This window comes from Cetorhinus maximus, chromosome 1, assembly GCF_964194155.1.
Source record: "Cetorhinus maximus chromosome 1, sCetMax3.hap1.1, whole genome shotgun sequence".
Lineage (NCBI taxonomy): Eukaryota > Metazoa > Chordata > Chondrichthyes > Lamniformes > Cetorhinidae > Cetorhinus > Cetorhinus maximus.
Genome location: NC_135879.1, coordinates 151,824,730 through 151,847,454, shown reverse-complemented (window position 1 = coordinate 151,847,454; position 22,725 = coordinate 151,824,730).

Sequence of the window (22,725 nt, the reverse complement as noted above, 5' to 3'; positions counted from 1 at the left end):
GGAAGAGGGTGGGCAGTGACATTTCCACAGGCGCAAGCGAGTGCTGAGGGAAAGCTCCCTGAAAAGAGAGAGCTGCCTCAGGGAGCTGCAGACCCAAAAACTGTGAAATAACGTTTTGGAAATTAGGAAAAATATGTCCAAGCATCATTATCAGGTATCTGAACATATAGGTGATAAAAATGCTGCCCACAGAGTTTTATTTTTATTTTATTTAATAACAGAAACCTCATCCCACCCTTGGATGAGGCTTGATGAAAAATGTAAAGGCCGCCTGGCCGATTCTCCCATCCGCCAACCGTAAGGTTGGACAGGCTACATAAAATGACAGACAATTGCATCATTAATGGGCTTAATGGGCCTCCTAATTGTCTGCGGGCGTGTTTCCGACTTTTGCGTGCACCCACCGAGCGAAATATCACTCGAGCGTGGGATGATGTTGGGACGCTCACCCGATGTCATCTTACAAGATTTTATGTCCGGTTGGGTTGGGTGCATGCCCACCTGTGGGACATAAAATTCAGCCCGTAATCTCGCTAAAACGATGTACAGCCCAATATCTATTCAATAATATAACTGAGGTGCTATTAAGGTTTTATAGTTGCTCATCATTACCTCAAAGTTTTTGTATTCTATACCCCTTGAGATAAAAACTAAAATCCTATTAGCTTTTTTACAGCTTTAACAACATGACTCGCTGCCTTTAATATGCAGTGAATACATTCTTGCACAATGAGTCTACCTCTATTCAGCGAATAATTACTGCTGTTGCTTGATTCACCAAAGTGCATCACTTCAAACTTACTGACAATGCATTTCACCTGCCACATTTTAGCCCAATCCCCTACATTTCCAAAATACCCTTTGCAGCTTTGTTCAACCCTCTAAAAGATGAACTATCCGCTTTGGTATCATCTGCAAATTTCAATATCACTCTCTCTAGATCCTATCCAAGTCATTAATATACGCAGTGAACTAGAAGGGCCCCAAAATTGAATTCTGTAGGACACAATTACTTATTCCCAGCATTCTGAGAACCTGCCCTTATCTCCTCTCCGTTTTCTTCCCTCTAACCAATCTTTAATCAAGTTTTCTATGTGTGGTAATGATCTGCCTAAGGGAAGGTCCTCTGATTATTTCTCCATGTGTTGCAGTCTTGCAGCTTTCCTCTCCAGTTGCCCGTAAGAGCCTCTCATTTTCAATTTCAGTGATAATGAGCAGTATGATTATAGAAAGAATGCTTGAGGTGGTTACCCGTTGCCTTCCTCATGTGCTGAAAAGAAGCTCAAGTCCTCTTCCCAAAGAATCCTCCACCTGTAAGCAGCCATTGTCCCTCAAGGTGCTAGCTCGTCCACCATCACCGCCAAAAAATTATTGGTTCTGCTGCAGGTGACCATGGCTCATGACCCTTACCTTGGCCTGGATCCATTTGCTAAAGAGTCAGCACGACAATCAATTGAGGCCTCAAATGACTCTGCTATGCTTGATTTTCTATCGTCCACCTAATTTCATACCCTTTATGCTGCCCTAATAATCCCAAATCTATATGCTACATTTCCTCCATTTACCATGTATGTTACTTCCTCAAAGAGTTCCACAAGGTTTTTCAGAAATGAGCTTCACTTTTGAAATATGTATTAGCCATTTTAACTAATTTTCTTTATCTAGCTAGGTGATGATTTCATCCTTAACTAAAAAATCTAAGGGCTAGATTTTCATTGAGGAGACTGGAAGGTCATTTCAGGAAACGTCCCAATGCGACAGACCCATCTCCTTTAAAGATGGCCCCACCAGCCATATTTTCAGTCAGTGGAAGCAGAGTTGGGATGGAGTTGGGCCCACTGCCTCTGGAGGCAGGCCCAAGGTGACAACACAGATGGGCAGATGGCCAGGCCAGCAGGCTGGAACACCTGTCTCCATTTACTGGGACATTGGCTCAGTTTTAATTATGTCTGTCAGGCTCCTCAACCCTCACCCTCCATGCACTCATACCCTGATGCCAACTCCATGCCCCCTCATATTCCCCATGCCACCTCAATACCCCATAACCCCCATGTCCCATCATATTCCCCATGCCACCTCCATGCCCCCATAACCCCCATGTCACCTCCATGCTCTCTCATATTCTGCATGCCTCCATACACTCATGTCCCCTCAATGCCCCCGTGTATCCTCCATTGCCTCTCATCCTGTATCTAATATGAGCAGAACTCAGGAGCCAAGAGATAAAAAAAAATTAACCTTCTAACAACCTAATAGTGATCTCACACAAATACACTTAATACTAAGAAGACCTTTCATTCATAACACCTATCCAAAAAATGTAATTCCCCTCATGTGGTCAATCTGTTGTAAAAACAAACATCTATTTCACTAACCACATCAAAGACACAAAATCTTTTAATAACCTCTTAACATAGTCAATCAAAATGTGAACACCATCCCCTGCTGAGATTAGTGGTTCTTCACCTTTTGAAATTTAGCCAAGCATTCATAATGGGCTCAGCTATAATAACAAACCCTGTGAAATATAAACAATGGAGTCTGTTGAAACCGAAAAACTTCTTTTTGCTTTTTTTTTCTCAGCTACACCAACTGTCTTGTCAAACAAACCAATCCACGAGCAAGTGGGGGCTCTGTTCCCCTGATAGCTGCTGAAGTTTTTTTTTTCATTTTAACAGAACTCTGGGCATTTAAATCACTTCAGATTATTACACCAGAGATCCTAATCACTGCAATAAAAACAGATCTAAATTACAATAAAGCATCTAACTATTGAAACTGAAAGAACATTATTTTTAGAATTTAAAGCCTGTCACTGAAAGAATTTCAGGAGCAGGTGAGTGCTATATTTTGTTCCTCATTTGGGTCTGGGTTTCCCCATAGTCAGTGAAAATCTGGGCCTACGGATTCCCCTTCCATAGATGTTAAGCTAACTTGGATGCAGTATGCTGTTGATTTAAAAACTTGTGGTGAAACAAGTTGCTTCTAAACATGGGTGGCCTGGTAGGCCTTTCTCTTAGACTTGAACATAACTGGGAGAATGAAGACAGGCCACATGGAGGGAAGGCAAGCTGCTGGAAACAGGAGCGGGTGGGGAGAAGAGGATTCCCAGCAGGATGCCATATCTGAAGAGAGACCCAGATTTTCGTCCCCAGGTCAAGCACACAGATTTGGGAGATTTCCCGGATCAGCGAACCAACCTTTAAAATGTCCACCTGCAAGTCGCATTATCAGTTGGGGGCCAGGGAGGTGGGGGGAGGTCGGTGGGGGGTGGGGGGGGGGGTGGGGAGCGGTGGCAATGAAGGGGTTGGGGTGGTGCAGGCTGAAATAGAAGTCAGGGCTGGTGACTCCAGAACGAGTGCAGAGGCTGCCAGGTGCAGAGGTGGGCTGGGCTGAAAGCCTGCCTCTGTGTTTCGGTGCTATGTTTGAATAAACTTTAAACAAGAATAAAGCAAAATAAAGCACTCCTTCCCTCACCCCTCAACCCACCGCTCAGACCTCACACTCTCCGTATGCCTCATCCATACCAAACCATGCCCTCCACCCAGCCCCATGGCCCCTCATACTCCCTATGCCAACCTATGTTCCTCTACTCAACCCCATCTCCACTCATGGCCCCAATACCAACTTAGTGACAACTTATCCCAACCCATGCCCCTTCAACCACCACCCTTTTCCCTTTATCCCCTCTATGACAACTCATCGAGTATCGTTGGACATTTCCTTGACATATTTGACAGTTCCTTGACAGCTTTGGCATCTGGACAGTTCCAATGAGTTTGTGTGGAAAAATTACATAATAATGTTCACTTTCACCCAAAGGATGCTTTATCTCTCCCAAAGGGGTCCCAGGACCATATCCAAAGGGATACCTTAGCTCTCCAAAGGGGAACCCTGGCTATCCAAATGACTCCACCAAGTTCAGACCTCCTCTTACCTATTCTAATCTGCACACTCTGAGTTTCACACTCTTGGCCTACCAAAATCCAGCTTCAATGGGGGCAGCTGGTGATTTAAATAGCCAGCTGCCTCTGCAAACCGCACATGTACAAACCTTGACCCAACGACACTCAGGCCCCCGCAGAGATGGGAAATGTCAGGTTTGGGGTACAGGACTTAGACATGTAGCCATTTCCAGGATTTGCACCATGATGCTGAAAATTTGGGCCAGAATCTTTGAAGAACAATGTTCTTACTTCAGTTTCAGCAATGACAAATGCTTAAAATGTCTTTGCTTTACAAAAGAATCAAAGCTAAAATCTGACAGCTGCTGCAGTCACAAATGCAACTTCAGGTTACCTAGATTAGCTCTGTCTTCATTTTTAAAACACTATAACTCCTAACGCCATACCCCCTTGCCACCCCTCTTCTGAGCCCTCGCAGCCTCCTGCTGGCCGCCCCTCCCCTGAGCCCTCGCAGCCTCCCATTGGCTGCCCTTCTCTTGAATCCTCGCCACCTCCTGTTCACCACCCCTCTTGTGAGTCACAGCTAATACAAGAACTCAAGAAATAGGAGCAGGAGTTGACCATATGGCCCATTGAGCCTGCTCCGCCATTCAATACGATCATGACTGATCTTAGCTTCAGCTCCATTTTCCCACACACTCCTCAGATCCCTTGATTCCAGAGAGCCCAAAGATCTGTCTATCCCAGCCTTAAATTAATTCAATGGTGGAGTAACCACAAACTACAAAGGTAAAGAATTCCAAACATTCACAACCCTTTGAGTGAAGAAATTTCTCCTCATCTCAGCCCTAAATGATCGGCCCCTTATCCTGAGACTGTGCCCAGATTCCCCGACCAGTGTGAACAATCTGTCAGGCCCCACCATTTCAAGCCCTTTCAAAATCTTGTATGTTTCAATGAGACTGCCTCTCATTCTACTAAACTCCAAAGAATAGAAGCCCAGTTTACTCAGCTTCTCATTATAAGTCTGCCCCCTTGTCCCAGGAACAAATTTCGTGTACCTTCACTGTACCATCTCCATTGCAAGTTTATCCTTTCTTAAATGTGGAGACCAAACCTGCCCATAGTATTCCAGGTGTGGTCTCACCAAAACCTTGTACAATTGTAGCAGGACTTCTTTATTCTTGTAATCCAATCCTCTTGAAATAAAGGCCAATATGCCATTTGCCTTCCTAATTGCTTGCTGTACCTGCAGGCTGACTTTCTGCATTCCTGTACAAGCGCACCCAGGTCTCTCAGCATTTAAAAGTTTCATTCCTATCAAAAAAATCTGCTTTTCTATTTTTACAACCCAAGTGAATAACTTCACACTTCCCCACATTATACTCTATTTGCCATCTTGTTGCCCACTCACATAACCTTTCTACATCTCTTTGCAGTCTTTCCATGTCCTCCCATAACTTACTTTCCTACCTAGCTTTGCACTATCAGCAGACTTAGATACATTACTCGCTGTCTCTTCATCTAAGTCATTAATATAGATTATAAATAGCTGAGGTCCCAGCACTGATCCTTGTGGCCCTCCACTAGTCACAGCTTGCTAACTTGAAAATGCTCTGTTTATGCCCACTCTCTGCTTCCTGCCCATTAACCAACTTCTATCCAACTTCTGTCTTAGCAAAAGCCTTTTGGAAATCAAGGTATACTTCCACCTACTGGTTCCCCTTTATCTACCTCAAATTTTTCAATAAATTTGTCAACTAATTTAATAAATTTGTCAAACTTTAATAAAACCATATTGACTGGTTCTAATAATCTATGCTTTTCCAAGTGCATTGTAAAGACTTTCTTAATAAAAGATTCTGGCATTTCCCCAACAACTGATATTAGCCTAACTGGCCTGTAGTTCACTGTTTTCTCTTTCCCTCTTTTTTTAAAAAGTGGTGCACATTTGCCAACTTCCAATCCGATGGGACTGTTTCTGGATCTAAGAAATTTTGGAAAATGATAGACAGCACATCCACTATCTCTGCAGCTATCTCTTTTAGAACGCCAGGGTGCAGGCCATCAGGTCCCGGGGATTTGTCAGATTTTAGTCCCTTAATTTTCTCCAATACATTTTCTCTGCTGATATTAACTTCCTTGATTTCCTCGCTCTTTTTAGCCCCTAAGTTACCCTTTATTTCTAGTTTGAAACTTGTTTCTTCTACTGTGAAGACAGACACAAAATATTTGTTCAACGCCTCTGCCATTTCCTCATTTCCTATGATTATTTCTCATCCCTGCTTCTAAGGGACCACCATTAACTTTAGCTACTCTTTCCCTTTTTATATACTTATGAAAGCGCTTACGATCTGTTTTTATATCTATTGCTAGTTTACTCTCATATCCTATTTTTTCCCTTTTTATCAACTTTTTGTTGGCCCTTTGCTGTTTTTTAAAACACTCCCAATTTTCAGACAGCTACAGTTTTTTGAAAGATTGTAAGCCTCTTGTTTTAATCAAATACTATCCTTAACGTCCTGAGTGAGCTATGTACGGATGGGTCTTTCTTGCCGAGTTTTTGTTTTTCAATGGTGTGTATTTTTGTTGATCATTTTGAATTGTTTCTTTAAATGTTTCCGACTGTTCATTTATCGCCATCCCTTTCAGTTTGTTTATCCAATTAACCTTAGCCAGTTCTCTCTCATACCAATGTTTAAGTTTAAGATTCTTGTTAGCGATTGAAGTATGTCACTTTCAAACTTAACATGCCTTGCCACCTCTCACTCGCTGCCCCTCCCCCGAGCCCCAACAGCCTCTTGCTCAGCATCCCACTCTCAAGCCCTCACTGCCTCTCTTAAAGGCTACATCTATTGACACCATCTATTGACAACACTAGGGGAGCACTTTCTGCACATGTGTAGACTGTCCGTGACATTTTCAGCAACATCCTGTCAGCACCAAAAATGGCACTGATCATCACAGAGACTAAGAGGAGAAGGCACTTCCTTATGGTGGAGAGAGGGAGACTGGCAGAGAGAGACAGACTGTGGGGAGAAAGAGCTTTGAAGTTACATTGCGTGAATATGTGCATGCAAATGGTTGATGTTTTAATGCGCATTGTCTTTTCCCACTATTTTTATGGAGGCATGAGATCATTTAAGTATCAGTTCAACCAGTGAATAAGACAGGAAGCATGTGTATAATAATCCCAACAACAAAGCTTCAAAGAGCTCAGCATTCCAGTTGCCAACAATCTTGGTATTTTTCAAAATTTGGCATCGCTGAATCATTACTTCAGGATATGTCTTCTCAACTTTGCAATCTTGTAGTTTACCTGTAGCTGTGAACTGTACTTTTCCTGTTCCTGTTCCACCAGAAGCCAGAATTTTGCCAAAAGTGTGGAGAAAACCACATAAATGGGGTTTCTGCCAAAGGTATGTTTAAACAACGGGGGCAGCTTGAAAGAACTTCACGGCCAATAATTTATATAGTCATACAGGCACTGGTGGTAAGAAAGGTATGATGCTAATGAAACTAAACATTTATTTTTACGAAGTGCTCTCTCCCCAGTGCTTTTACTAATAGCAGTTCACTGTTGGTCTGTGCTTTAAGTGGGTCATTAACTTGACATCAATACACCCATGCGCAGACCGACCTTGAAGCTGGTAACATCCTCAAAAAAGTCCAACAGGTTTGGCAAACATGATTTCCCATTCATAAATCCATATTGACTGCCCAATCAGATCATTATTATCCTAGTGACTATTTATCACATCCTTTATAATAGATTCTGGCATTTCTCCTACTACTGATGTAAGGCTAACATATCTGTAGTTCCCTGGTTTCTCTCTCCCTCCTTTCTTAAATAGTGGGGTGAAATTTGCTACCTTACAATCTGCAGGAACCGTTCCAGAATCTATAGAATTTTGGATGATGATTACCAATGCATCCACTGTCTCCATAGCTACCTCTTTCAACACTCTGGAATGTAAAATATCACGTCCCAAGGGCTTATCAACCTACAGTCCCATTAATTTCTCCAATACAGCCTTCTTACTAATACAATTCCTCACTCTCCCTAGTCCCTTAGATCTCTAATCCTCTGAGATTTCTTGTACCTTCCTCAATGAAGGCAGACACAGAGTGATTATTTAGTTTCTCTACCATTTCTCTATTCCCCATTATAAATTATCCTGACTTTGCCTGTAATGGAGCCACATTTGTCTTAGCCAAACTTTTCCTTTTTACATACCTATAGAAGCTTTTACAGTCCATTTTCATGTTTTTTGCTAGTTCATATTCATATTCTATTCTCCCTTCATCAGTTTCTTGGTTCCCCTTTGCTGTCTTCTAAAATGATCCCATTATATCAAAGTATTTAATAGGGTGAATAATACAAGAGGTTATTTGCTCTAGTAAATGTTTCAGTGGTAAGTAAGGATGCCACGATAAAAGGCCTGTTAGAGTATGGTATTAAGAGAGGAGCATGTCTTTGATATTCTAACGATTTTCGGCATGGTGTTAAATCTGTTGCTATAATTTGCAGCTATCAGAGCAGGTGTTTTAAAACTATTTCATACATATGTACACACTCAAAGATTCTTCTATTAAAGAAATGAATGCCCATTTCTGGCTCCCATTTATAATATTTCAAATTACAAAGCTGTAAAAGACCACAATACATATTTTTAACAGCTAGAAATTGCCTTGGGGCATGAATATTTTATGCTAAATTGTTTCAATTTTAAACATAGCAATAATGCAATCAGTGAACTATACTAAACAACTGAAATTGCAATCTGTTTTAAAAGGAAATTTTCAGAGTCTTCTTATGAAACTATCATTAGCATGAGATGAGAAACAATGTTAAACAATTTCAGTTTAATAGGGAACCATCAAACGATCCACCTTTAATTAAATATAGTAAAATATGCTTTATTAGATTTCCATGGCCTGCAGGAATTGCATGCTTCATACTATACTAGAAATTCAGTACTCAAAGTATAATTTAATGGGAAATCATACCTGCTCCTTGAAATGTAGTGGATGAAATGAATATGACAGGAGGTAGCTGAATATTGTATGATGATGGATAAGGACAGAGTTTATCAGGTTTTAATGTAAGAAAAGGAGCAATTTACAAAGAATGAATCTAATGGCTATGGCACACCATTTGTCATGGAAGCTGAACTATAATTCAAATGATAATGTTAGACAGGGTCATTGTTCAGTACAGCACAGGCAAGAACATTGTCAACAAACTGGTTTCTTTACAGCCTAAATCAGACATGTATTTTGACAAAGGATCAACTATTAGATGTTCCAGATGATCTGTCCATGTTGAAATAGAAAACAATAAAATTTTCAGTAGAATTCAAGAAAATTGTATTGAGGATTACGTATAGCTCACAAAAACACAGCAATACACTTCTTGACATTTTGTTCCGCTCTGCAGGCTAATACAATCAAAATGAAACTATTGCAGCCACATTAAAACAATTCCAAAAAATACACTATTAGAGAATTTCCTTGCACATCATTATTTCATTACTACAGAGGCAGTGAAATTGGAAGATGTTTTTGTTTCATTTTGTGTAATGTATCCTAGTTGGAGAAGAACAAACTCTCCCACTAACTCCAAGTACTTAGTTCTTAGATGCTTACATACACTTAGGCCCAGCGTTTCGTCCCTGGGTCAGATGCACAGAGATGGGATTTTGCAGCTCTGCAAACTCAACCTTTAAAAATGTCTGTCTATGGATCAGATTTTCGGCCTGGGGGTGTGGTGGTGGTGGTGGTGGTGGGGTGGGGGGGCCGGGGGGGGTTGCGGTATAGTGCAGTGTAGTGGCATAGCAGTCTGAATAAGATGGAGTAAGCCAGTAGGGCTGTCAGCTGTTTTTGAGCACAGCATGACACTTTGGAGTGGCAGCCACAACATACATGTTACCAAGTGTATGTGCAGAGACCTTCTCTCAAGCACACCATTTAGGGTATTCATGGATGAGATGATGTGCATGGTTAGTGCATGTAAGCACATAAAAATGAATAATAGCTATGCATTCTGAGTTCTCGTGCCCCTTCTCACCTAATAGTTTCATTAATTAACTTGCTAATCATAGAATGTCACACAGATCAAGGATGGGGCCAGCAGCCCCACGGTTCTCTGACTGGGACCGTCACACTCTGCTTTGCCCTTTAAACAGATAAATGAGGGGAACTTTGTAGAGCATGCAATCTTGCCTAGAGAACTAATGGGTTCACTGCAGTTACTGCACTCACATTGTATAAAGCACATTTGACCATTTTTTAAATCCATTGGCATCACTAGCCAGCATTTATTACCTTTGTTCAATGGGCATTTATGAGTCAACCACATTACATGTAGGCCAGCAGATTCCCATCCCTAAAGGACATTAGTGAACCAGATGGTTTTTACAACATGGTCATCATTAGACTTTTACTGAATTTAAATTTCACCATCTGCCATGGTGGGATTTGAACCCAGGCCTCCAGATCATTACCCTGGGTTTGAATTACTAGTGCAGTGACAATACCACTATGTCATTGCCTCCCCATATCCACCATATTTCTTTTCACTTTTACATGACTGTGTGTCTGTGCAACAGAGAGGTCAAAAGGAATGATAAAAATGTGAGTTAGCTTCTTATCAGTAATATTGAGGGTGGCATGTTGAGTTGCATCTTGACATGGCTTCACCAGGAGCAATGCTGTGGCCTGACTGGTGAGGTGGTGAAGCCTTTGAGAGCTCCTTCCTTCTCTGCATTGCATAAGAGTCCAGAGGCCAAGGGCTCAGGCACCAGGATGTTCCTTGAGTCTTTCAGTTTCTAGCTAAGCATGGCTTTAAGGAAAGCTTAATGACCCCACTCCATGGCCAGATGCTGGTCAGCAAGTGCATCTGAAGCATGAGTGCCAACAACATCTGCATGGCAGTGTTGCACTTTGGCCTTAATGTGGGCAGCACAGCTTGGTAGGCCAGGCATTGTCCAGTTAATGTAGGTCATGTGCTGTCACCATATCAATGGCTGCATTGTCAGTCCTGGTGTCACAGGGTGCGGTTTGTGCAGTTTGTAAGGTATATTTCAGCCAGGACTGATGCATATGGTGGCCAGTTCCTATCCAGGACCATTGATAGGAATGGAAGTAGCACAAGTTCTTTCAATGATCTGTCATGGCATAGTTGTCTAATCATCGTGCGTGAGATGCCATATCTGCACGTATGGTGCAACATACACTTGTATCAGTGTGCAGAGGGCTTAACAGCTTCATTTGTGTAATTATCTGCATTGTGGGTATGGCTTGATGATGGTCCATTTGGCAGCATGGGTGCATCATTCATGATCAATGGCATTCATGTGAGGGGACCAGGAGGAAAGGGATTTATTCGCACGTGTGTTTGCAAGATGCTTACGACCATATTTATGATGCAGAAGTAGCTGCAGATTGAATGTGACAGAATCTAACTCATTGATGTTGCTTCACTCCCTTATGAGGGATGGGCATTCCCTTGGGAGACTGTGGCGTCAAGGTACAAGTATCTTTCGGTGGAGGTATGTCAACAGGGGCAGTCTAATGGCTTTTGTTATTTTGGAGAAACTTACGAAAATCTGTTCTGGACAAGGACCCGTCTAGCAAGGGCCCACCTCTTGCACAGTATCCCTCCCTACTGGTCTGTCATTGGTGGGCTCATCATCCTCATCTATTTCAGAATGGCCTGAATGTACACGGGCCTCCTCATCCTTCTCCTCCTCTTCCTCAACTTCCTCCTTCTCAGAGATTGTGGCTCCTCCTATGGCCTCATCATCGTCAAGTTGGGGGCCCCTCCGCTGCGCAATGTTGTGCAGCATGCAGCATACAACAACTATTCTTGAAACCCTTGCTGATGCATATTAGAGAGTTCTCCCGAGTGATTGAGGCATCAGAATCTCATTTTTAAAATGCCAATGGCCTGCTCCTGGTGATGACATGGCTGCTGCTGAGTTTTGCTCCACCTCCGATTGTAGGTGCCTAAATATTTTTAGGGTGTAGCCCTAGTCATCTCGGAGCCATCCCCAGATCTGCATGCAGTAGATGAAATAGATTGAGGAGTTGTGAATTCCTTAGTATAAAGGAGTCGTGGCAGCTGCCTGGGAACCTTGCACACACTTGAAGAAACACCTTGTTGTGATCACAAACCACCTGAACATTGACAGAATGAAATGACTTTTGATTCACGAAGGTGTCCGCATGCTGAGTTAGACTGTTTATTGCACCATGAGTGTAGTAAATAATGCCCTGTTTCTGAGGGATATCTGCAATTTGGGCAAAGGCCATGGCTCTGAGTCTGAGACTCAAGATCCATTGATAAAACAATGTATTCCCCCACATGAGTCAACAGGGCATTATTCACTTCCTTAATGCATCTGTGTGCTGCCGACTGGGATATACCAGCTATGTCTCCTGCTGAGCCCTGGAAGGAGTCTGAGGCATGCAAGTTCAGTGTGACAGTCACCTTCACAGCCACTGGCCACAGATGTCTGTCACCACATCATGGTGCCACTTGAGGCTTTGCTGGCACTGGGTTCCCATCATGTTGAGGCATGATGTCCTCGGTCTGCACACTCTCCCCACAGGATAGAACCTGGTTGCCCTCTGCTCCTCCTCCTTCCTGGTGCTCATGCTTCTGCCTCTTCTCCATGACCTGCAGCTCTCCCTCTGGTCTCCGGCTGCTCACATTGATTGGCTGCTGCTGCTTCTAGGTGAGAGGATGCCATGCCCGCCCTCCATGCTTCCTTGGATGAAGCACTGCACGTTTCTGAAGCATTAATTTCTTCCTTGCACCTGGGTCAGTGAGAGTTAAGTTCCTGGCACTTCTGGGGCACTAAATGAGAACTTCAGTATAACTTTGCAGGGGTACCTCAACTCTCCAAAGGGTACCCTGCTATCCAAAGCAAATGCACAGGAACCAGACCCCCTCTGACCTACTCTGCTCTGCGCATGGGATTCATGCAGCTGGGGTACAAAACTCGGAAGACAGTGGAGGCAGCTGGTGGCTTAAATGGCCAGCTGCCTCTCGAAACTGCTCATGCATGAACCCTGGCCTGGCTCTAGCCCCTCCCTGCGATGATGGGAAATGCTGGGTACAGTGGTGGGACTGAGAAATTTTGGCCACTTCTGGGATTTTCACCATGGAAAAAATATGGTCTTAAAAGTATTTTAAGGGTACCATCCTCTGCTAAATTTCGATGGTTATGATTCTAATGCCTGAGTGAAATACATTCAGTGGTGTCTTAATTTTCCTGTAGTATGTGGGATGGATTTTGGAGTGAATAAAATGGTGAGGCTATCAGGACTCAACATTACTAGTGGGTGAAGCAGACTGCAACTTCCAGTGATTGCACATCTTCAGTTAAATGCATAAATCAGGGAATTGCTTTCCAAGTATTCCTGCTCCTCCAAAGGTGCACAATAACACTATCTTACCGAGGAACTCATAGAAACATAGAAACTAGGAGCAGGAGCAGGCCATTCAGCCCTTCAAGCCTGCTCCACCTTTCATTATGATCATGGCTGATCATCCAAATCAATAGCCTGCTCCCGCTTTCTCCCCATACCCTTTGATCCCTTTCACCCCAAGAGCTATATCTAACTTCATCTTGAAAGCATACAATGTTTTGGTCTCAACTACTTTCTGTGGTAACGAATTCCACAGGCTCATCACTCTCTGGGTGAAGAAATTTCTCCTCATCTCAGTCCTACTGGCCTACCCCATACCCTCAGACTGTGACCCCTGGTTCTGGACTCCCCCACCATCGGGAACATCCTTCCTGCATCTACCCTGTCCAGTCCTGTTAGAATTTTATAGGTTTCTTTGAGATCCCCCCTCATTCTTCAGAACTCCAGCGAATATAATTCTAATCGACTCAATCTCTCCTTATATGTCAGTCCCGCTATCCCAGGGATCAGTCGGGTATGCATTGAAACGCACTAAATGGCGTGAAATTTGTGTACATAAAAAGAGAGACTGCCATTTAAAAAGCATATTTCATGACCTTAGAACATCCCAAAGTGCTTTGCAGTGAATTGATTACTTTTTGAAGTGTAATTATTATAGGAAACGCAGCAGTCAAACAGCAGTATGCTAATAACCATGCAGTCTGTTTTTCAGTGATTTTGTGGAATAAATATTGACCAGGACTCTGGGGATAACTCCCATACTCTCTTTTTAAATAGTACCATGTGATCTTTTAGGTCCACCTGAGAAGACAGGCATGGCCTTTATTTAACGTTTCATTGAAAGATGGCACCTCCACTAGTGCAGCACTCCTTTAGCACTGCTCTAGAATGTCAGCCTAGATTTTATTTTGTCCTCAAGTCTCTGGAATGAACTTGATTTTTGTTTGATAGCCAATGCCTTGGAACATTTTAGTATGTTCAAGAAGTTGTATAAATGTTTCCAGGAAGGAGAATTTTAGCTACGGTGAAAGATTGGACAGGCTAGGGTTGTTTTATTTGGAAAATAAAAGGCTGAGGGGAGATTTAATTAAACTGTATAAAATTGAGGGGCCTAGATGGTGTGGGTAGGAAGGGCCTGTTTTCCTATGCAGAGAGGTCAATAACAGGAGGCAATTGAAGAAGAATTAAAGGGGAGTTAAGAAGAAATGCTTTCGCCCAGGAGGTGGTAATGATTAGGGACTCGCTGTGTGGAAGTGTGGTAGAGGCAGAAACCCTCATCATATTTTTAAAAATGCTAGAATATGCCCTTGAAGTGCTGTAATGTCATGAAACTATCATATTTTTCATATACTGTTGTGGTTTATTGTAAAGTAGGTTTATGAGTATGAGTGTGTATGGTCCTGTCTGTGTGATTTAATTGAATTGGAGCCAGATAGACTGCAAAATTGAAATTATCAAAATAAGTTAGGCGTAAAAGGCATATTGGCAACATGAAAGATTTTTATATTATGGGAAAAGTAAATCTCCAAAGACATATAGAACAATGGAATTTACAGATTAAAGAGAGAGGAACACATATAAATAAGGGTGGAAGGCTATGTTGGGGGGCCATGTAAGATTTAAAAGGACTGTGTAAAACAGCCTCCAGTCACTTTTGCAGGAGTCTGCTGTGTCCAGTAACCAAAGTTAGAGAAAATCCTTTGGAATTCCACTGGTGTGTGTGCTGTGGTAAACTTGCTGGATTGCCTATCTAAATTTAAAATCTATTTTTGGCCTATTGCCTTAAAGAGGGTTTGTAGTTGGGAATCAGGCTAATTAGGACTTTTGGTATTTGTTATAGTATTAAGTAATTAATCTTTTGTATGTGCTTGAAATCTTTTTTTTGGTTAATAAATGGCTGAATTTAATTTTTAAAATCTCTAAAGCTGTTAGTGGGCTTATCACTTCTGAATTCAGTATGCAAATCTTCTCGTAATAAATACAAATTGAAAAACCATTGTGATAGCGTGGCCAAGTTTCTCTTGTGGATTTGGTCAGCCTAGCACACATCACCTGCAAGTCATAACAGTAACCATACTGGGTTATAACCCAAGAGTTGGAAAGTGGAATTAGGCAGGATGACTCTTTTTTGGCCAGCACAGTTATGTTGGGCCAAATGGCCTCCCTCTGTGCTGTAAATTTTTCTATATTTCTTAAGGCTTAATTACTAATAACCAGCATCTTTAGCTCTGAAAATTAATGTTTACATGTATTGGGACCCGTTCCTTCAGATTTTAATTATTGTTGGAAATATGATTTTTTTTTCTTTCTGTCTCTCTTATTCCAATCTTTCTTTCCATCCCTTTATTTTACTTTCCATACTTGGCAATGATTAAAGTATTTTAAGTATCACTTGCTGGTTCAGACTCTAAACTGCTCATTAATGATTTCTCAATTTCAGTCAGAACACGTAGAGTCAGGGGGAAAGTGGCAGAATGCATAACTGGCTACAAAAAAGAGAACAGAATGGGGTTAAAGGTGGTTTCTCAGACTGGCAGATAGTGGAAAATGGTGTTCAACAAGGATTGATGCTGGGGGACTGTTGCTGTTCACAATTTATATTATCGATGGACTCAGATATTGGAAGTAAAATTCCAAAATTTGTGGACGACAGCAAATTGAAAGTATAGCTAATTTAGAGGATAATTGTGACAAAATACAGGAAGACATTAGTAAACTTGCCCAATGGGCATGCAATTTGCAAATGCATTCAATATAGATAAGTGTAAGGTGGTACATTTTAAGGTGACAGACATTGAAGTTTGATCAGTATGATCAGTATGATCTGATAGCAATTACAGAGATATGGCTGCAGGATGACAAAGATTGGGTCCTTATTATTGAAGGGTGCATGACATTCAGGAATAGGAAGCTAGGTAAAGGTGGAGGGGTAGCACTGTTAATCAAAGAGATAATTGGTGCAATAGTTAGAGATGACCTTGGTTCAGGAGATCAGGATGTTGAATCAGTTTGGGTGGAGGTGAGGAATAGTAGGAGAAAAAAGTCATTAGTGGGAGTGGTCTACAGGCCTTCAAACAGTAGCCACAGTGTAGGAGAAAGTATTCAAAAGAAAATATTGTGTGCATGTGATAAAGGGATGGCAATGATCATGGGTGATTTTAATCTGCACCTAAACTGGAAAAATCAGATTGGCAGTGTAGCCTGGATGAAGAGCCCTTAGAATACTTTTGAGATAGTTTCTTACAGCAACATGTTCTGGAGCCAACCAGAGAGCAGGTTATATTAGACTTGGTAACGTGACAGGATTAATTAATGACCTCAGAGTAAAGACCACAGGTAGCAGCGACCACAATATGATTGAATTTTACATCCAGTTTGAAAGGGAGAAGAGCTGGTCTAAGACTAGTATCTTAAACTTAAATAAGGGCAACTATGTGGGGATGAAAACTGAATTAACTGAAATGAACTGGGAAACTAGGCTACATGAGAGATCAATAGAGAAGCAGTGGCAGACATTTAAGGGAATATTTCAGAGCATTCAGAATAAGTACATTCCTGCTATAAAGAAAAGATCTAAAGGGAGGACCCATCATCCATGGTTAACTAGAGATGTTAAGGAAAGCATCAAACTTAAGAAAAAAGCATACAACTCTGCAAAGATGAGTGGCAGGACAGATGATTGGTCAGAATATAAAGAACAGCAGAGAATGACTAAAAGGCTAATCAGGAGAAAGAAATTAAGAGTATGAGAGGAAACTTGTCAGAAATGTAAAAATGGATAGTAAGAGTTTCGACAGGTATTTAAAAAGGAAAAGAGTAAGTAAAGTAAGTGGTGGTCCTCTAAAGAGTAACAGTGGGGTGTTAATAGTAGATAATAAGGAAATGGCCGAAGAAATGAACAAATATTTTGCTTCTGTGTTCACAATAAAGGATACAAAAAAAATCCCAGTAATAGCTGCAAATCAGGCGGCGAACGAGAGAAAGGAACTTGGTGAAATTTAAATCACTAGGGAAACAGTATTGAGCAAATTGATGGAGCTGCAGGCTGGCAAGTCTACAGATCCCAATGGATTACATCCTAGGGTTTTAAAAGAGGTGGCTAATGAGGTAGTCAATGCACTGGTGTTAATTTTCCAAAATTCGCTAGATTCTGGAAAGATCTCATCAGATTGGAAAGTAGCAGATATAACCCCTCTATTCAAGAAGGGAGGGAGGCAGAAAACAGGAACCTATAGGCCAATTAGCTTGGAAAAACTCAGCAGGTCTGGCAGCATCTGTAGAGGAGCACAGTTAACGTTTCGAGTCATGTGGACTCGAAATGTTAACTGTGCTGCTCTCCACAGATGCTGCCAGACCTGCTGAGTTTTTCCAGGTATTTTTGTTTTTGTTTTGAATTTCCAACATCCGCAGTTTTTTGCTTTTATCCTAGGCCAATTAGTTTGATGTCTGTTGTGGGCAAATTATTAGAATCGACCATTAAGGAGTTTATAGCTAGGCACTTAAAAGAGCTCAAGGCAACCGGGAAGAGTCAGCATGGTTTTGTGAAAGGAAAATCATGTTTAACCAATTTATTGCTGTGCTCTTCGGTGGCATTTTCAGGAGCCCCAGCCATCCCTTCTTCCTGAGGTTGCTGCTCCTCCCTCTGTGCAGCCAAGAGCCTCAGTTGTTCTCCTCTCCATCCTCTTCACTCTCTGTAAGCAACCAAGCATACAGCTAATTCACCAAGCTCTATGTTCCTGATGTATTCCTCCTGCAGGATGAAAGCGAGAGACATGTGGCTAGCATGGGTGTACTAAGAACCTGTTCTGGTTAAGCTTGAAGGCCCCTTAACGACTCACAGAGAGTGCTGGCCACTACTTGGATGGCCAGGGATGAGTGCGCTGCATGGCTGCCCGAAACTCCGCCTCTGCCCCACTCCGTCTGACTGACTGGCTGCAGCTTTGCCCACTGGACTGCATGCTGTGCTCACAGCTCAGGCACAGGCATTCTCCTAACCCATGCTGCCTGGCTGCCCTGTTAGCTTGAACCATGGCGGAGACTAGTCCAAACTGGGATGCTGACATTGCAAGAGGCTGTGAGCACCTCCATCAGTGTCTGCTCCACAGCTTTAGCGAGGAGATTGTAAAACGTGTGCAGTTGTCTAACTGTTCTGCAGTCCACTAAAACGCTGATGACTTTGCAGTCTGTGCCAGGGGGGATGAAAAGCTCTGGAGCACCTTGTGGCACCTGGATTCCTTTGCGATGCTTGAGTGGGCAGAGAAGCTAGAGGCCCGACTTCAGTCATATCAATGTGGCTGCGCTCACCTGCAGAGGAATGGTCACTCTATACAAGTTTCCCTAATACATGGCTACTTCCTTCGCCCGCCCTCCTTTCCCCCCTCCCATTCCCACAAGTCACCTCAAGCGCAAGGCAGCCCTTGCCCTGACCTCCCCCACACAAGTCGCCTCATCAGCAGGGCTGCTCTTGACATGGCCCCCCCCCCATTCCCCGCAAGACTCCTCTAGCTTGAAGTTCAACAAGCGACCCTGGCGAACGCTGTACATCATACTACTCACCGCGGAGTTCCTCCCAAAGTGCAGCCCGCCAACTGCACGCCTTTTATATGCTGTTGTGAAACACGTCGGCGTGCTTTCCCACCAATTTGGATGGACGATCCAGCGGGGGGGACGATTCCGGCAGGCTGACCTAGTAATGATATGCGGATGTATGATAATGAAGCTCCCGACGTCCATTAGTGGGAAACAAGGCCCGCCGTCGGCAGACTGAGTGGAAGGTCATGAACTGGTTTCATGCCACCGTGAAAATAATCATGCCATATTGTCCACTCATGCCACCGAAGAAGCCCAATGCAGGCATGCATAGAAAATCCCGGCTATACTCATGGAATCAGACCTTACAGACAATGTCCCAGACACCATCAGCACCATCCCCGGGTATATCCTGACCCATCGACAGGACATGCCCAGCAGAGGTGACGGCACAGTGGTATACAGTTGGGAGGGAGTTGCCCTGGGAGTTCTCAACATCGATTCAGATCCCATGAAGTCTCATGGCATCAGGTCAAACATTGGCAAGGAAACCTCCTGCTGATTACCAGGTACTGCCCACCCACCTCTCAGCTGATGAATCAGTGCTCCTCCATGTCGAACACCATTTGGAGGAAGCACTGAGGGTGGCAAGGGCACAAAATGTACTCTGGCTGGGGGACTTCAATGTTCATCACCAAGAGTGACACAGAGCATCACACAGACCGGGCTGGGGCGAGTCCTAAATGACATAGCTGCTAGACTGGGTCTGCAACAGGTGCTGAGGGAAGCAACAAGAGGGAAAAGCATACTTGACCTCATCCTCACCAATCTACCTGCCGCAGATGCATCAGTCTATGAAAGTATTGGTAGGAATGACCACCGCACAGTCCTTGTGGAGAAGAAGTCCCGCCTTCACGTTGAGGATACCCCCCATCGTGTTGTATGACACCACTACCGTGCTAAATGGGATAGATTTCAAACAGATCGAGCAACTCAAGACTGGGCAACCATGAGGCACTGTGGGCCATCAGCAGCAGCAGAATTGTACTCAAACACAGTCTGTAACCTCATGTTCCAGCATATCCCCCACTCCATCATTACCACCAAGCTAGGGGACCAATCCTGATTCAAGAAACAGTGCAGAAGGGCATGACAGGAGTTGCATCAGGCACACATAAAAATGAGGTTTCAGTGTGGTAAAGCTATAACACAGGACTACTTGCGTGCCAAACAGCATAAGCAGCAAGTGATAGGCAGACCTAAGCGATTCCAAAGCCAATGGATCAGATCCCATTTACCAGCACTTGGCCCATAGCCTTGAATGTTATGACATGCCAAGTGTTCATCCAGGTACTTTTTAAAGGATGTGGGGCAACCCGCCTCCACCACCCTCCCAGGCAGTGCATTCCAGACCATCACCACCCTCTGGGTAATAAAGTTTTTCCTCACTCCTCCTAAACCTCCTGCCCCTCACCTTGAACTTATGCCCCCTTGTGACTGACCCTTCAACTAAGGGGAACAGCTGCTCCCTATCCACCCTGTCCATGCCCCTCATAATCTTGTACACCTCGACCAGGTCGCCCCTCAGTCTTCTCTGCTCCAACAAAAACAACCCAAATCTATCCAACCTCTCTTCATAACTTAATTGTTTCATCCCATCATGAGTGAAGTAATGGAAGGGGTCATCAACAGCGCTATCAAGCGGCACTTGCTTAGCAATAACCTGCTCACTGACACCCATTTTGGGTTTCGCCAGGGTCATCTAGCTTCTGACCTCATTGCTGCCTTGGTTCAAACGTGAAAGAAAGAGCTGAACTCCCGAGGTGAGGTGAGAGTGACTGCCCTAAACATCAAGGCAGCATTTGACCGTGTGGCATCAAGGAGCCCTAGCAAAACTGGAGTCAAAGGGAATCGGGGGAAAACTCTCTGCTGGTTGGAGTCATACCTAGCGCAGAGGAAGATGGTTGTAGTTGTTGGAGGCCAACCATCTCAGTTTCAGGACATCACTGCAGGAGTTCCTCAGGGTAGTGTCCTCAGCCCAATCATCTTCAGCTGCTTCAACAATGACCTTCCTCCCTTCCATCATAAGGTCAGAAGTGGGAATGTCCGCTGATGATTGCTTCAGTATCACAACTCCTCAGATACTAAAGGAGTCCATGTCCAAATACAGCAAGACCTGGGCAATATCAAGGCTTAGGCTGACAAGTGGCAAGTAACATTCGTGCCACACAAGCGCCTGGCAATGACCATCTCCAACAAGAGAGAATCTAACCATCGCCTCTTGACATTCGACGGCATTACCATCATGAATCCTCCACTGTCAACATCCTGGGGGTTACCATTGACCAGAAACTGAACTGGACTAGCCATATGAATACTGTGGCTACAAGAACATGTCAGAGGTTAAGAATCCTGTGGCGATTAACTCACCTCCTGATTCCCAAACCTGTCAACCATCTACAAGGCATAAGTCAAGAGTGTGATGAAATACACTCCACTTGCCTGGATGAGTGCAGCTCTCACAACACTCAAGCTTGACACCATCCAGGACATAGCAGCCCGTTTGATTGGCACCCCATCCACAAACATTCACTCCCTCCATCACCGTCACACACTAGCAGCAGTGTACACCATCTGCAAGATATACTGCAGAAACTCACCAAGGCTCCTTAGGCAGCACCTTCCAAACCCACTACTACTATCACCTAGAAGGATAAGGGTAGCAGATAGATGGGAACACCACCACCTAGAAGTTCCCCTCCATCGTGATGTGGAAATATATTGCTGTTCCTTCACTGTCGCTGGGCCAAAATCCTGGAACTCCCTTCCTAACAGCACTGTGGGTGTACCTGCACCACATGGACTGCAGCGGTTCAAGAAGGCAGTTCACCACCACTTTCTCATTAGCAATGGACAATAAATGCTGGCCTAGCCAGTTATGCCCACATCCCGTAAATGAATATAAAAAAACCCATGGGTTGGTATCAGTGCTCTATGGGTGTGGACAGCGGCTCCTCAGACCCTCTACCAGTGACCCCAACTTGCCGCAATGACAGGGGAATGACCAGCACCTGTGCAGGAGGCTGTCAATATGCCGGAGACCTCCAGGCTTCAGACAGTTAGAGGACAACTCAAGATCATCCCAGTTCATGGGGCAGCAGGATCCACACCTGCCTTCACCTCAATTGAATGTACTGGGGATGCATCATGTAGAATCACACATAAGCGATTTTAAGAAGAGCATCTGGCTGCACTCAGGATTCATTTTTTTTTTGTCTACTTGAAGGCTTGAAAATACTTGAAAAGCCTTGCATCTCTTGAGGGACCATTTGAGCACCCTGGCTCTATGAAAGAATTTAATGTGTGGGAGCACACTGCGTGAGGTGAAGGCATTCCCCATGCCACAGCATGCTGTCTGACTGGGACCAGGTAAATGGTGAAGTTAATGAACCAGGGTTTCAGAAAGCTGAAGCTTTACTGGCTTTCATAGATCTTTCAGTAAGGATCATGTGGACCATTCCTGGAGGAGTGTGTCCTGATTATCTCTTGGGCATATAACATGGCGCCTTGTCTGTGGTCTCAGGAGCTCCACAATCTCCTACACCTGACCATCAGCCTCTTTCATCTCATTGTTGTAGGAGGCATCATGTTCAACGACATTCTCATTGTTCAGTTGCTTTCTTCATTGGTGCCCAGTTTGTGTGGTGCACAGCACACCACAACAATATGGGAGACCCTTGCTGGTGCATACTTTGGGGCTCCCCCAGATCCATTGATGTCTGAATAATATTTTCAGGAGCTTCATGACCTGCTCACTGGTTGCTCGAGTTGCCCTATGGCAAGTGTTTTATCT